The sequence below is a fragment of the Egretta garzetta genome, unplaced genomic scaffold (assembly GCF_000687185.1).
Source record: "Egretta garzetta isolate BGI_Z169 unplaced genomic scaffold, ASM68718v1 scaffold215, whole genome shotgun sequence".
Lineage (NCBI taxonomy): Eukaryota > Metazoa > Chordata > Aves > Pelecaniformes > Ardeidae > Egretta > Egretta garzetta.
In genome coordinates this window covers 1,546,638-1,559,556 of record NW_009259719.1, presented here as the reverse complement: position 1 = coordinate 1,559,556, position 12,919 = coordinate 1,546,638, and the positions used below count along the sequence as shown (strand labels likewise).

Below are 12,919 nucleotides of genomic sequence, written 5' to 3'. Positions count from 1 at the left end.
TGTAATTCTGTTATCAACACCTACAGCTCTGCACAAGTGGTCAAGTGTTCCACGGACTAGTTCCTCTCCTTAGTGATTACCAAGGAACTTAGGAATATTGTACAGGACTTAGAGGAATATTGTACGAGCTTTCTACCAGCAACCCTTCACAGTGTGCCTGTGAGGTAGGCAGGTAAACCTTCCTATCTCCCTTTGTACAGAAATAGAAGTGAAGAACTTAGTGCTGAGCTTCATATTAAATCACCGACAGAGCCATTAGCTCTTGGTTTCTGCTTCAAGGAAGGACGCTAGGCTTAATGCCTGCATGGCCTGACTTGTGCAATGGACTTTGCTTCTCATCTCTTCACCTGAACCCAGCCTGCTCCTGTCTCTGCATTCCTCCTACCACAGTGTCTCCTCCTGTGTTCTGGGCTCTGTCCAACCTGTTTCTTTCTCCCAGGAAGAAGATCCTAGCAACAAGAAACCACAAAGCACAGCTTTCAGCACCTTAAGCAACTTGCCCTTGTTGCTTACATGCTGTGGTGAATTGGACAGTTGCCACGGACATATTGTCTCAATGATGTTGTTATAATTGGTGCATTATTTTTTTTTTCTTTTGTTAACCAACAGAATTAAAGTCTGGGGACCTAGAACTTTTAGACCCCTTCCTTTCCCGTTTAGCAAACCGTGCACATCAGTAACCACCCACAAAGGAAGCAGCGTGTAAATAAAAAGCCAGTGCTCCCCGCCCTTCGCTTCGTTCCACATCCTTTTCTCAGTGTTCACAGAGCCATGACTCAGACTGGGTTTAGAGAAGACAACTTGCTAATCCCCTCCCTGCTACAGAGAATAAAATGGCATTTCATTCCAAGCTCTATTAATGCGCTCGCTCCGGGGATAAAGCAGCACTCCCAAAAGGCAGTGGCCAAATTTTTTTTTTCTCTTGCGTTGTCTTTGTCTTCTTTTGAGTGTTACATTTAGATTAGCTTCTGAGGATTAAATGTCATTACAGTCCCTGAATCTGTTAAGGGGAAGGAAAAAACATCGGTAAAGAGGTTATGGCTTAGTGCAGGCACTCTAGATTTATCCTCAAAATGCTGTTTTTTTTTTAAAAAAAAAAATCATTTATTTTCTTTTGTGAAGGTTGTCTTATCACGTTTTTATTTTTGTAGTTGTTAAATTTGGATGCAAGAATTGGCATGGGTGGGGGTGTGACTCTCTAAAAGGTAAAGCTGCAGGAGTGGGGTGAGGGGATTAGGAAGCTGTTAAAAGATAATATTGTTCTGAAGCTGAGTTTCCCTCTGAGATCTCCTTATAGTTTGCAGAACTGTTTCTGAAGCTGCTTACCGACGGCTGCATTGCTTTGCATGTTGTGCTGAGCGGACTGCATGCATATACTTTGCGCTGTTATCAAGGAGTGCATAAAGAATGTTGGTATCTTATCCTGGTGGAGATCAGCCTTGAATCCGAGGCAGCTTTCCAGTGGAGAAACTGCCAAAGAGATTTACTCCATATGGGACTTAGTATCTAAGAGTTCCATTTAATGGTCCTAAGATCTGTAACCTTAATGGATATGAGTATTTAAGGTGATTACGTTAGAGAAACCGGCATGTAGTAAGTACCCTGGGCTGAATGTGGAGTAGAGAACCACGCTGACTCAGTGGGGGTAGAGGGAGAAAGTTCATAGATGGACTGTCTGCTGGGACCAGGGGATTTATGGCTTGCTTTCAGTACTCATGGAAATGAAGGTTTTACTGAATTGCACAAAATGTTATGAGGCTGATGGCCCCTCAGTTAAAATGGCAACACTAACTAGAACCTAGAGGAACTGCCTTTTCTTTTTTTTCTTCTTTTTTTTTTTCTTGTTTGTGTAGATCTGGAAAGTTTGTAAGATAGTTATGTGGTGATACTTGAGTTTATTAATCTTGAAATCTGCTATGAGGCCTCAGGTATTTCAACAGAGGCTGTGCCTAGGAGTCAAGCTCTGAAATAGTTATTATGTGGACAGCTGTGAAGCCCAAGGAGAAGAAGGGTAAAGACAATACAGTTTTCAAACAAAATTGCTTTGGGATTTCTCCTATCATTAGATTAGATAAATGATTAATTCAGTGTTGAAATTAAGAGCCTCTGCAATAGGGATTTAAGAGTTTTCAGGAATAAAAGACTGATTACTACTGGGAGCTCATCCCCAGCCTTATCTCAACATAGTGTTTTTGTGCTGTGCAATGATGATACCTTAACAAAAAATGGTTTGGCTCCATCCCAGTCCTGTTCTTCCCTGAGTGCTCGATTTGTGGTAGTTGTTCCTACTTCTGTCTGTGCTGAGTCTTGTTTCACGTAATCTTTAAATAAAGAGATGAGTTATTAGTCAAAGCTTTGCCATTTCTTATGTTTATAAAGTTGCTCTTAGTAGGAAATTGGAATATTGCTGTAAGAGACTGTAAGGCATGATTTTCCCCCAAGTTATTTCAAAAGAGAGTAAAACAGTAGATGGGTCAATTTGACTTTGTGTCATTTTACATGGTGTGAATTTTACTGAAAGAAAAACTTCCTGATCATTTTCAGTTCTGCTTCACAAAGATGTTCCCTCAATTACATTGGCATGTAAACATTTTCTTTACGAATTCTGGAAGGCCCATTGTTAAGCAACTGTTTGTACCAGTGCATTGATTTCGAAGCAAGGTATGTTCCCCTGCTGCTTTAGGGACATGATATGTGGGAGTAGAAGTTGAATGTGTGTAATGGATTTGTGTAAATGTTTCCGTTGGACCAGATTATTCTTTTTTGAACCAAATTTTAAATCTTGAAAATTTATTAGGTTGTGTATTTTATCCAAGCTGTGCAATCTTCTTTCTCAAGTTCAGTTCTTGGGGATTACCAAGATGGTTCTAAAGAAGACTTTCCTTTTGCCCAGTTAGTAAAATGATGTTCTAATCTAGTGCTCACAGTGTCATCTGCATGATGATATTGTGTGTGATGAGGGATGACTAATAAATCAGTCCAATGAACTGAGATTGCAGTTCTGTTAGGTCTGAAAAACTGGTGTAAAATATTAATACATCTTTTCAAAATTGCAAGAGCATTTCTTCAAAGTTACATTGGTAGAACTTGGGAATTTATAAAATAAGACCTGAACAGCAAAGACTGGAATAGCAAAGGAAGAGGTGCCAAAGACTCCATGTAGTCTATTAGGGATGTTTCTATTGCTATCGATTTTTACATGGAAAGCACTTGTATTCTGTAGTAATGTTGCCATTATAAAACCCTTAGATCAGGGTTTGTAGGCAGGCCAAATCCAGATTGTTTTCAAAAGCATGGATATTTGTGCAGCTGTTAAAATAAACCTCAGACATACTTTGTGCATCAGAGTATGTGAAATATTTCAGTTCAAAGCTCTTTATCATGGAGAATGCAATGAAAATAGCAGCAGATCTCTGCCCTCAGGTTGGGAATTACATATTCCACTGTGTGCCGTGGTGGAAGCAAGGTTTCCCCAGGTTTCATAGTATTTTATTGTGTATTTAGATGTAATGACAGGTGCACACCAAAGTCCATAACTTCTTGTGTCTTTGGTCCCTCCCCCCTTGGCTTGAGTTGGGAAAGTATAATGAATATTAATTACTGACCCAGCTCAGCTTTTTCCTGCTGTGTTGTTCTGCCTCTGTCTTCCAGCATGTGTGCTGTATAGTGAGCTGGTGCTAGTGGCACAGGGTTGGTTTGTGGAGGGCTGAGGTTAAAGTTGTCTGGGGAAGCTTTCCAAAAAGAGCGGTGAATTAAAGATGTCAGAAGCAATAATGCCTGAGAAACCACTTGTTACCAGTGAATTAATGACTTGTTTGCTAATTAGCAGCCTAAGGCAAAGTTGAGGTAACACTCCTAACAATCTGGTCATTAATTCAGTAGCAACTGATTTCAAGGGCAATGTTGCTATTTTGAACAGTAGTTGTAGTCCTGATTCTGGATTATATGTGCTGTGCAAAACATCTTTACTTACTGTTGAGTCAGAGTCTTCCCTTGGAATGATGGAGGGATGATGGGAGAGACCAAAGGCAAGTAACAGTGGGGGGAAATTAGAGGAAACTTTGTTCTGTAAGTTAGAGCTTCTGTATCTCTACCTTCTGAGGAAATAAGGACTATGGCAGGACAACTGTGGGCACCTTCCATCGTGGTGATCCATTTTCACAGAGGAAGTTGGTGGCTGATGAGAGATTGAGGTCCTTTCCTCCCATATAAAGGGAGAGAAAAACCATCTCTGCCATCAGACCAGGCTTCGATGATTTAATTTATTTTATAATTAATTTATTTTGTGTGATTTTGATACTTTGTTACTCTGATAAAATAGGTTTCTAGGCTATGGGGTCCCATCAGCTTTTGGAGTCTCAGGATCAGGTGGTACTCTGCCTACTGTGGGAGGACCTTGCTGGGTTGATTCTTCCTTCCTATCCTTTTCTTTTCCTTCTTAGTCCTGGAAGTGTCTCTTGTCTGCCTTTCTGGGACATACATATACCACATCAACCATAATAGTAACTAGTTTGGCCCCAAAAAGTGACATTTGGAAGTCAGGAGCACTTGCTTGTCAGGCATAAATATTGTTTCTTTGGAGAGAACTTCTCAGTGTTGTGCTCGCTGTGAGTGCCACTAACAGCGTGATGGAGTAGCCTCCAGTGGGCATGGGTATCTAAATCACCTGAGACGTTTCACATGCTCTTCTCCAAACTCAAGACCATGTTATCTAAATTTTCTATAAGGATTTTTTTTTTCAATTCTCTGAGGACTTCTTGAAATTATTTATTTAAAAACAGAAAAGAAAAAAAAATAGAATCCCAATCTCCATCCAAAACCAGACTTCAAGGCTTTGTGTGTGTTCTTTGAAAGCGCCATTATTGATGTTCTCTGGGGGATGAGTAGCTGCTTAGCGGGGATCTTGCTGAGTCAGTACTCAGCAAATTGCACAGTGTGGTAAAAGGGGGCACCGTGGTTTTGAAGATTAGAGCGTGTGGGCAGAAGCAAGGGGATTTTTTTAATGAGGTGAATGTTAAGGTTCAGATCCCACCTGAACTTTAATGCTGGCAGCTTCATTCTCCTCTCAAAATTTGTTTCCTTGTCTTTAGCAGGATATGCCACTCTGTCCGTGCAGAATATACTAATGGACTCATATTTTTGTCCATCACTGATACCCCTTTGTGCAGTCTGGTGTAAACTGTAGAGACCTAGTACAGCTCTTTCTGGCATTTTAGGAAAGTAACTGCTGTTCAAATGAGTGCTCAGGGTTTTCTTTTAAAAAGAACATTTCGTTAGCAGTCTGACTTCATTACGTGATCATCTCACATAGGAAAAATTTACTGAACCTGTCTGTCCCTCATGTCTTGTGGTTATATGAAATCAGCATATCACATCTTCGGTTCCTTTCTTTCAAATACTTTTTGGGGAGGGTTTTAATAGACCAACAAAGAATATGGGCTCAGCATTCTCCCAGCAGGCAGTTCCCCAGCTAATCCTGAGACATTGTAGCACTACGTCAACCCATATATTCTTAGGGCCAGTGCTGCATGCATTCCCTTCCTGACCTGAGATCTTCACCAGTCTTTAGATGTTGTTTTTTATCTGAAGAAAGAAAATCCCTATTCAGGTCACTTGTTGGGCTGTGTGTTGTTTTCAGATTCAGTTATTGCTTGCTATATTGCTTTTCTGCCTTGTGGGAGCTGAGCCAGGTTTTGCTGCTAACTTTAGGCTCTTCATCTTTGCTAGTCAACTTTTAGTAGCTTGGCATCTTTGGAAAAAATGGTGCATGGCTTTATGGGCAGGAGATCCAGTTCTGTTAACTTCTGTATCTCTTGGCAAGTGAAGGAAGAGGCAGTAGTTTTCCTTTCATCTTCCAAACTGGCAGTTTCTTATAACTCAGTATTCTACCATCATAATCGGTAAAAAATTTACATCCAAATGTACACTGGAATGATCCACTTGTGGGGAAAAGTCTCTCATTATTCCAAACCACTTGCCATCTGCCATGCAGAATGCTAATAGGGATGATTGGTTATTGCATTTGCAGGTTCAGTAGGATAGGGATCATTTGATTTTATACGGTTTTGTACAGTATTTTGCATACTGCTACCCTCCTCCTCCCCCAAAGACCCACAGCCCACCAGCAAAACCCCAGTGCCTGCAGCTCATGGAGTGCTAAGGAAGCCAGTTAAATTTGGTTGAAACTGCACTTGGCAAAGCATAATGAAATATAAATTGAAGTCTTTTAGGATGACCCATTGGTCAAATGGGAAATGACTGTTGTGTGTGAGGACAAACCATGTAAGAGGACAGGAGAGTGTGTGATAACGTTGGAGTAAGTAAGATAGGGAGCTGGAACCAGCATTGGATGGGTCATGCAATCTCTTTGTCTCCATTTCATCACTGAAATGGGGAGACTGTTGGATTTCCATAATTAGAGGTGGTTACAGAGAACTGCTAAATTTTGGTCATTTTTCCACTTCAATCTGTATGATTTTGAGTTTGGGTTTGGGGGATTTTTTTGTTTGTTTGATGAAGAAAATGTGGTTAGGTCAGGCTGTTTTCACTGAATGCAGTACAGTGACGCAACAAGTTGCTGATGCTTGAGATTTGGACATTTGTGTTAACTTTTGTTCTCAGTGACAGAATCTAATTACTTACACAGGAGAAGATTTCAGAACAGCTTCTGCGTATGTGTGATCAGAAGGAAAGGAGATCTCTGTCCTGGAAGGGACATGGGCGCACTGAGCGCATGAACTGCAGCGGGGAATCGTGTGGCAGCTTCAAACAAGCTGTCAAAACAGGAACGGAGATTGGGAAGTACTTGAGTGACAAATTTTGTAGGATCACAGAGTCATCCAGAAACTCACAGTACTTTATAAATATGCATTGATGAGGCCCTTCCACGGACAAGGTAGGGAAAAAGAATCGGGTGACCTGTTATTGAAATGCAGCTGTCAAGGGGGAGAAAGAGAGGAAGCACTGTAGCTGTGCAGGGGTGTGCTGCAGACAGACAATGTGACAAGGCACGTGGGAAGGGTTTACACAGATGGGAATACAACTGCTTCAGCTGCGATCTGGAGGTAGTGCCCCTAGTCTCATGAAAAGTGTCACGAGGTTTCACCTTTTCTTTTAGTACATCCCGTCTTAGTCCACACAATATGTTACTTCTACAAGCCTTGTATTCCATCCAGATCAGTGGCAAAGCCTGATTAGCAGTGTTTTGAATACGTGAGGCTGATCAGAAATATTTCCTTCCTGATCACATTAGCTTATCCTCATGAGGCATGCAGTTTGTTTACACTGTGCTAGGTTATGTAGCTTAAATATTACTGAATTTTTAGTAGACATTTGGATAATCTATTAAGCTTCTTCCATCTCTTGTTTCTCTTGCCAAACAGCTGCAACACGACTCTTCCCTCTTTCATTCAAGCCACGTTATCAAGCTGATGTGCAGGATCAGGGAATCCCATAGGTTGTAGTGAGGCCACAGCGTTTGCTTTGTGATTGTGCAGCATCCTGCAGCCTATGCTGAAAGTTAGCTTTCCTGGCTGTTTGTTCTGTGCTGATGAATTTGTTATATTTGAATGAAATGCTTCAATTGTGTTTAATTTTCTGCTGTAAATGTCAAGGATGCAATAATGAGAGAGGATGGAATCTTTCTATGTGCTGTGTATTGCATCTGTCTGGAGTTATTTTTCTGATGTTAAAGAGAAGCCATCAGAGCCAGCTCCTACCCAAGGGACAATGCAGTTTTACAGGTCAGTTAACCACTTACCGGTTTTTATATATGTACAGTACAGCATGGCAGCACACCACATTTATGTGAACAAAGCATCACTAAGCTTAGTCTGAAACGCATGTAATGTACCCTGGGTATATAAACGTGCTAACCAACTATATGACACATCTCTGATTCCTTCCTGACATGCAGAAACTGCTGCTGTGTGCCCTGGGTTTCGCTCGCAGTGCTGCCCGTGCACCTCACTGCTGACCTCCGACGCTGCCTGCACCATAGTGACAGTGGTGACTAATGTGGTTTGCTCAAGTTAGCTCAGACACTGGTCTTAGTCAAATAATGCAGCAGAAAGCAGCTAATCTTGTTGTTGTTGGGTTTTGCAGCCCACAGGAAATTCCAGGTTGCTGCCCCATTTAGGTTGCTGCTTGCAGCTGTGTGCTGGAGCTAGCTATGCTAAAGCTGCCTCACATGAAGGACCCAGTGTGTCTTTGTTTTTCACTTCCTGAGCAGAGGTATTGAAGTGTCTAGGTTTAGATACCGTCAGTCTCTATCTTGATTCTTTTTCTCAGCTTGAATGGTTTCCCAGGGTAGAAGGTAAAAAGAGCATCTTACTTGTAACTCCATCTGGAATTGCTGTGATAGTGGAGTTACTGGTTTTGCACTAGCCTAAAGAGCTGCCAAATCCTAAAGCATTAAAGTTGTATCTCCACTTGGCTAGTCTGATTTTTCAGCTGGGTGGAAGGACTAGCAAATACATACGCATCTTCCAACTTCCCCTTGCTTTCCAATACTGAGTCCATAATTCTTCTTCCAAAAAGGGAACCTGTCAGCAGCAGCTATCTAGTAGCCATTGTGCTGTGTTTGAAACCTTCTGTCTATAGGGTCTGTGTCCTGATGATACTGCCTTAATCGCTTCTTGCAGTAAGTTTGTGTGTTTGTCTTTGGAAGCTGTGTTGCTTCTTGATTAATTGATGGACATTTAGACCAGCACTCTTCCTACTATCACAGAGCTTATGATGGAAACTCTTGAAGAACCTTGCTTTAACCTCCCAGACGCTTAGCACTTCTTCATGGGGTTTATATCCATGTAGAAATGAATTTGCTAAGACAAATGAATGCAGTTATTGACTGGAGCAGCCGTTACCTGCCGCTATTGAACAGTTAGGAGAGGGTTAAGAAGAAAACCTATTCTGAGCCACTAGATTGGCCCTGACTAAGATGAATGTCTAATTCACTCCCAGCGTCCTTACTGCTGCCAGTAATAAAAAGCTTGCTTCACATATTCACCCCACTGCAGACGTTTCTCTTAAATTAAATATCAAGAGGACATATACTAGCACGATTCCACGCCAAGCCAATATTATCAGATTGATGTCAGCAGTGATAATAGAAGAAGGATAAGTTGATGAGATTTCATTTATTAAATAAAGTAAAGGGAATACGCAGTGATAGAGAGGATTTGGTAACTCTCGGTGTGTCAAAATGCAGCAAGATCATGCTCGTTCTGTCTTACCTCAAGGGATAGCAGAGAGCAGGATGCCCTTTGTTTCATTTTAAGAAAACCTCTCCCTTCTTTTCGAGACAAAGACCTGATTTAGATCCCTCCATGGGAGCGGGAGAGGAAGTTCTGAAGTCATGGATGTCATGTGTACATAGCCTTCCTTCCCACTGAACAGCAGTGAGGCAAAGGTTTCTTTCCCCACTATGATGGGGGAGGCACTGCTAATGAGTTTTGTTTCTAGGTTCATCCTTCCCTTTTTCCCCACTTGTCATCTTTTCTTCTTTCCTCTTCCTTTAAACAGATGAGAGCGTGCATTATTGGTTTCATCTTTCATTTTCTGTATGTCCTGCATTTATTTCCAAGATATTGTCAGAGCTCATCTCCCATACTTCCCCATCCTCAGATATTGTCCTCACCCCTCCCAGCCCAGCCTTTCTCTCTTGCCTTTTTCCTAGCTGCTGTAAATGAGCCTCTTACATCTGTTTTGATAATAGCGATAGCAACCGCAACGTGTTTTATTTTAGGCAGAGGCTAATTGTCTACCTTATTTGGTGGCATAGAATCATAGAATCATTTAGTTGGAAAAGACCTTTAAGATCATCAAGTCCAACCGTTAACCTAGCACTGCCATCCCACGACTAAACCATGTCCCTAAGCACCACATGTGCCTGTCCTTTAAATACCTCCAGGGACGGGGACTCAACCACTTCCCTGGGCAGCTTGTTCCAATGCTTGGCATACTACGCTTAAAACTGTGACCCATTTTAGAAGAAAGGTCAAAGCATACTAGCCTTCTGCTCTGTATGTACTCAGTCCTCATCCTGCTCTGCCATGTTCCTTCCCCCTCGTTGTTTAAGAAATAATAATAAAACCCCTCAAACAATGAGACGTTTACCAAGAGCAGTGTAGTGGAGTGTCCAGAAGATTAATTTTTCTAAAGGTTATTTAGCGCCAACTGCCTTGAGCTGGGCTGTGGTTGAAGGGAGATAGTTGATGAAGGTCCACCTCTTTTGGAAGTCAATGTGCCATTGCTCTCAACAGAGATGTTTGTAGTTAGACACTGCTGGTCTCCATCAGGTTTTTCATGTTTAATTTCTTTTCCTTTCAGATATGTACGAGTAAAGCCAGACAACTGTAAGGTGCAGCTGGTGTATAGGGCATTAGTTCCCACTTGTGTGGACATGTTGCAACCTGAAGTTAAAAGGCTTAATGAGAGCAGGAGAGTGGCCTCTTTTGAGTCTGATAGGACAGGAGTAGCGATTGCTGTGCTGGGAGGAAAGCTCTTCAAGCGATTCTTCACCGAAGCAGTTCAGATAGCCCTTTTCAGTCCAGATGGGTACCAGAACTAGTCTGCTGGACGTGGGTGACGTGTGTACTCCCGGACTCTGCAGGATATGCTTCCTTATGGCGGGCTCACGTTTACGTCTTGTCCCTTCGTTTCATAGATCATGCTGCACGGTGGGGCACAGTGACAGTTATCTCCCGAGCAGCATGAGCTTCCTGCTGTGAAGTGAAATGCCATTCTCAGTGGGTTTTAACTGGTTCTGTTGAATTTCCAGTTCACTTGTGAATGCACTAATATATTGGTTTGTGTAATTTGTATTGATAATTACCATAACCAACTTGGCGTTATATTGATTAGTTTCTCTAAATCTGTTTTGCGAAGCTGGTGCAACTGATGCATAACCACAGTTTGAGGTTTTATTTTGAAGAAATGAAGGAGAATATTCATGTTATGATTCTGGGTGCTTGGTACCAAACCAATCCTCTCTGCGTTGTGGGAAGTCACACGTATGAATGCTGATTTAGGTACACGCTGGGCAATGCATGCAGTTCTGTGCTGATTGATCCCTTGCCACTGGTGTAGGCTTTAGGCAGCAACACTCTCACTCTGTGGCTTCTCACTCACCACTGCGTGGTTTTTAACCAGCCCTCTGCGCTGTGGGCTGAGCGCCTCTTCCGAAAGAAGAGGGCCATGGACTTTGCACTGCTGTCTGAGCCCACAAATGGGTCCTAGGCTTGCATTTACTCTAGGCAGTGAAGACTGATGCCATAGGAGGGACGGTGAAGGAACAGACAAAAAGAAAAGGTTCAGTTCCTATAGCTCTTCATGCCGACAATGGCAACCTCAAGCATTCTTAGAAATATTTTTCTGAGCTCTTTGTACCATATTGTTCAGTTCAGGTGAATACAGGCTGGTGTGTGGCATGCTGTACCTTTTTGCTCTTCCAACTCTCTGCATGAAAATTACAAAATGCCCTTCAGTTTAACATGGCTGAGTCTAAAAAACCTAATTTTGAAAGTCTTAACTTTTTCAATGAATTGAGGGATTTGGTGGTATTTCCTGACCTGGTATTGTTTGGTATCGTTTCTACAGTCTCGCTGATTTGATTAGAGTGATATTAAAGTTAGTGACAAAGCAAAATGCCAACATTATGAGTTTCTGAAGCTCTCCCTGGGTTCTTTTCTATTCTAAAATTTGAAGATTTTTTTAGAATATGGATTTTTAGAGGCTTTCAAGGTGATTTGCTATAGAACATAGAAATTAGAAATGCACACTAGCCTCTAGGGACTGTGCATGGAGTAAGTTTCTTATAAAAGATGTAAGATTAGTGAAGAGGTGGAAAAAGAAGTCTCTGTAGTATCTTCAGTGGTTTCTGATCCAAACCTCAGTGTTTTAGAGCATGGCTGTTATAGTGCTACTGATAAATTTAGTCTGTCCATGTATGTTGGCAGTAGGACTGGGGACTGAAGGAAGTATCATTTAGAGTATGTCTCAACCAAACTATTTTGAGGGAGCAACCAGGTTGCTGATATGGAAAGGACAGATTTTTTTTTTTTTCTTTTTTTGGCCCTTCTGTTTGCTTTCCTGAGCACCTTACAAAAATGAGCATGACTTGGAAACTCATATCTGAGCTCTCCAAAAGCTTTTAGAAGATCTTGGTTTAAGATTTCACATTTCTTAGAAATCTGTTCCACCTGAGAGGATGAGAGATGCCTAGGACCAGGCCATGTTTTCTTCCTCCCTGGTTACGGAAGCCCTGTTGCTGAATGAGTGCCTGTGGTTGTTACGTGGAAATGAGTACATCATAGCACGGCATTAATGCCTGCCTGTAGCATCAAGTGCTTTGGAAGGAAGAGGTGTGTTTGATATTTGGACACAAATCTCTGTAAGCATATTGAGGCAGAAGATGCAAGGAATTAAATGGATTTGTGGTTTAGGAGGCGGCATCTGAGGATTGCTGCACCTAAGCATATGTTCTCTTGTTCTCTGGTAAAACACACCATGGCAATTGTGCTGCAAATTCCTGCAATTTGTGTCTGCCTGTCTGTGCAGCTGATGACACTGTCGTTTCTGTGGTTGTGCTATTGTTGCTGGTATTGTTTTACAACGACCTTCCCCTTTATTGGTACTGTTGCTGATGATGTGCCATATGTACACATGCACATTAGAGTATAAGAACATCATCCCTAATTGTTCTTGGGTAGCTGTCAATGCTACTTACGGGGTATGAGTGCTAATTGCTTCAGAAATACAAAGAAAAAGATATCTGGTCTTGCTATTATTCCGTTTTCCCTAGTCAGTAGCAGAATTGTAGTGCTTCCAAACATGTTGGATTTTTTGAAGTGTTTAAATAGATAGGAATTCAATAGATCGAGGCGGCTTATTCAACAAGTCCGTTCAGTTCCTTGTCAGA

The 12,919-nt window shown here is 41.7% G+C and overlaps 1 protein-coding gene across 7 annotated transcripts in view; it reads left to right on the top strand.

Annotated features, from left to right (window-relative positions):
* CHCHD6 (coiled-coil-helix-coiled-coil-helix domain containing 6) overlaps positions 1-12,919 on the top strand; it is a 115,305-nt gene that overhangs the window by 63,383 nt on the left and 39,003 nt on the right. The gene's annotated exons all lie outside the window — the stretch shown is intronic.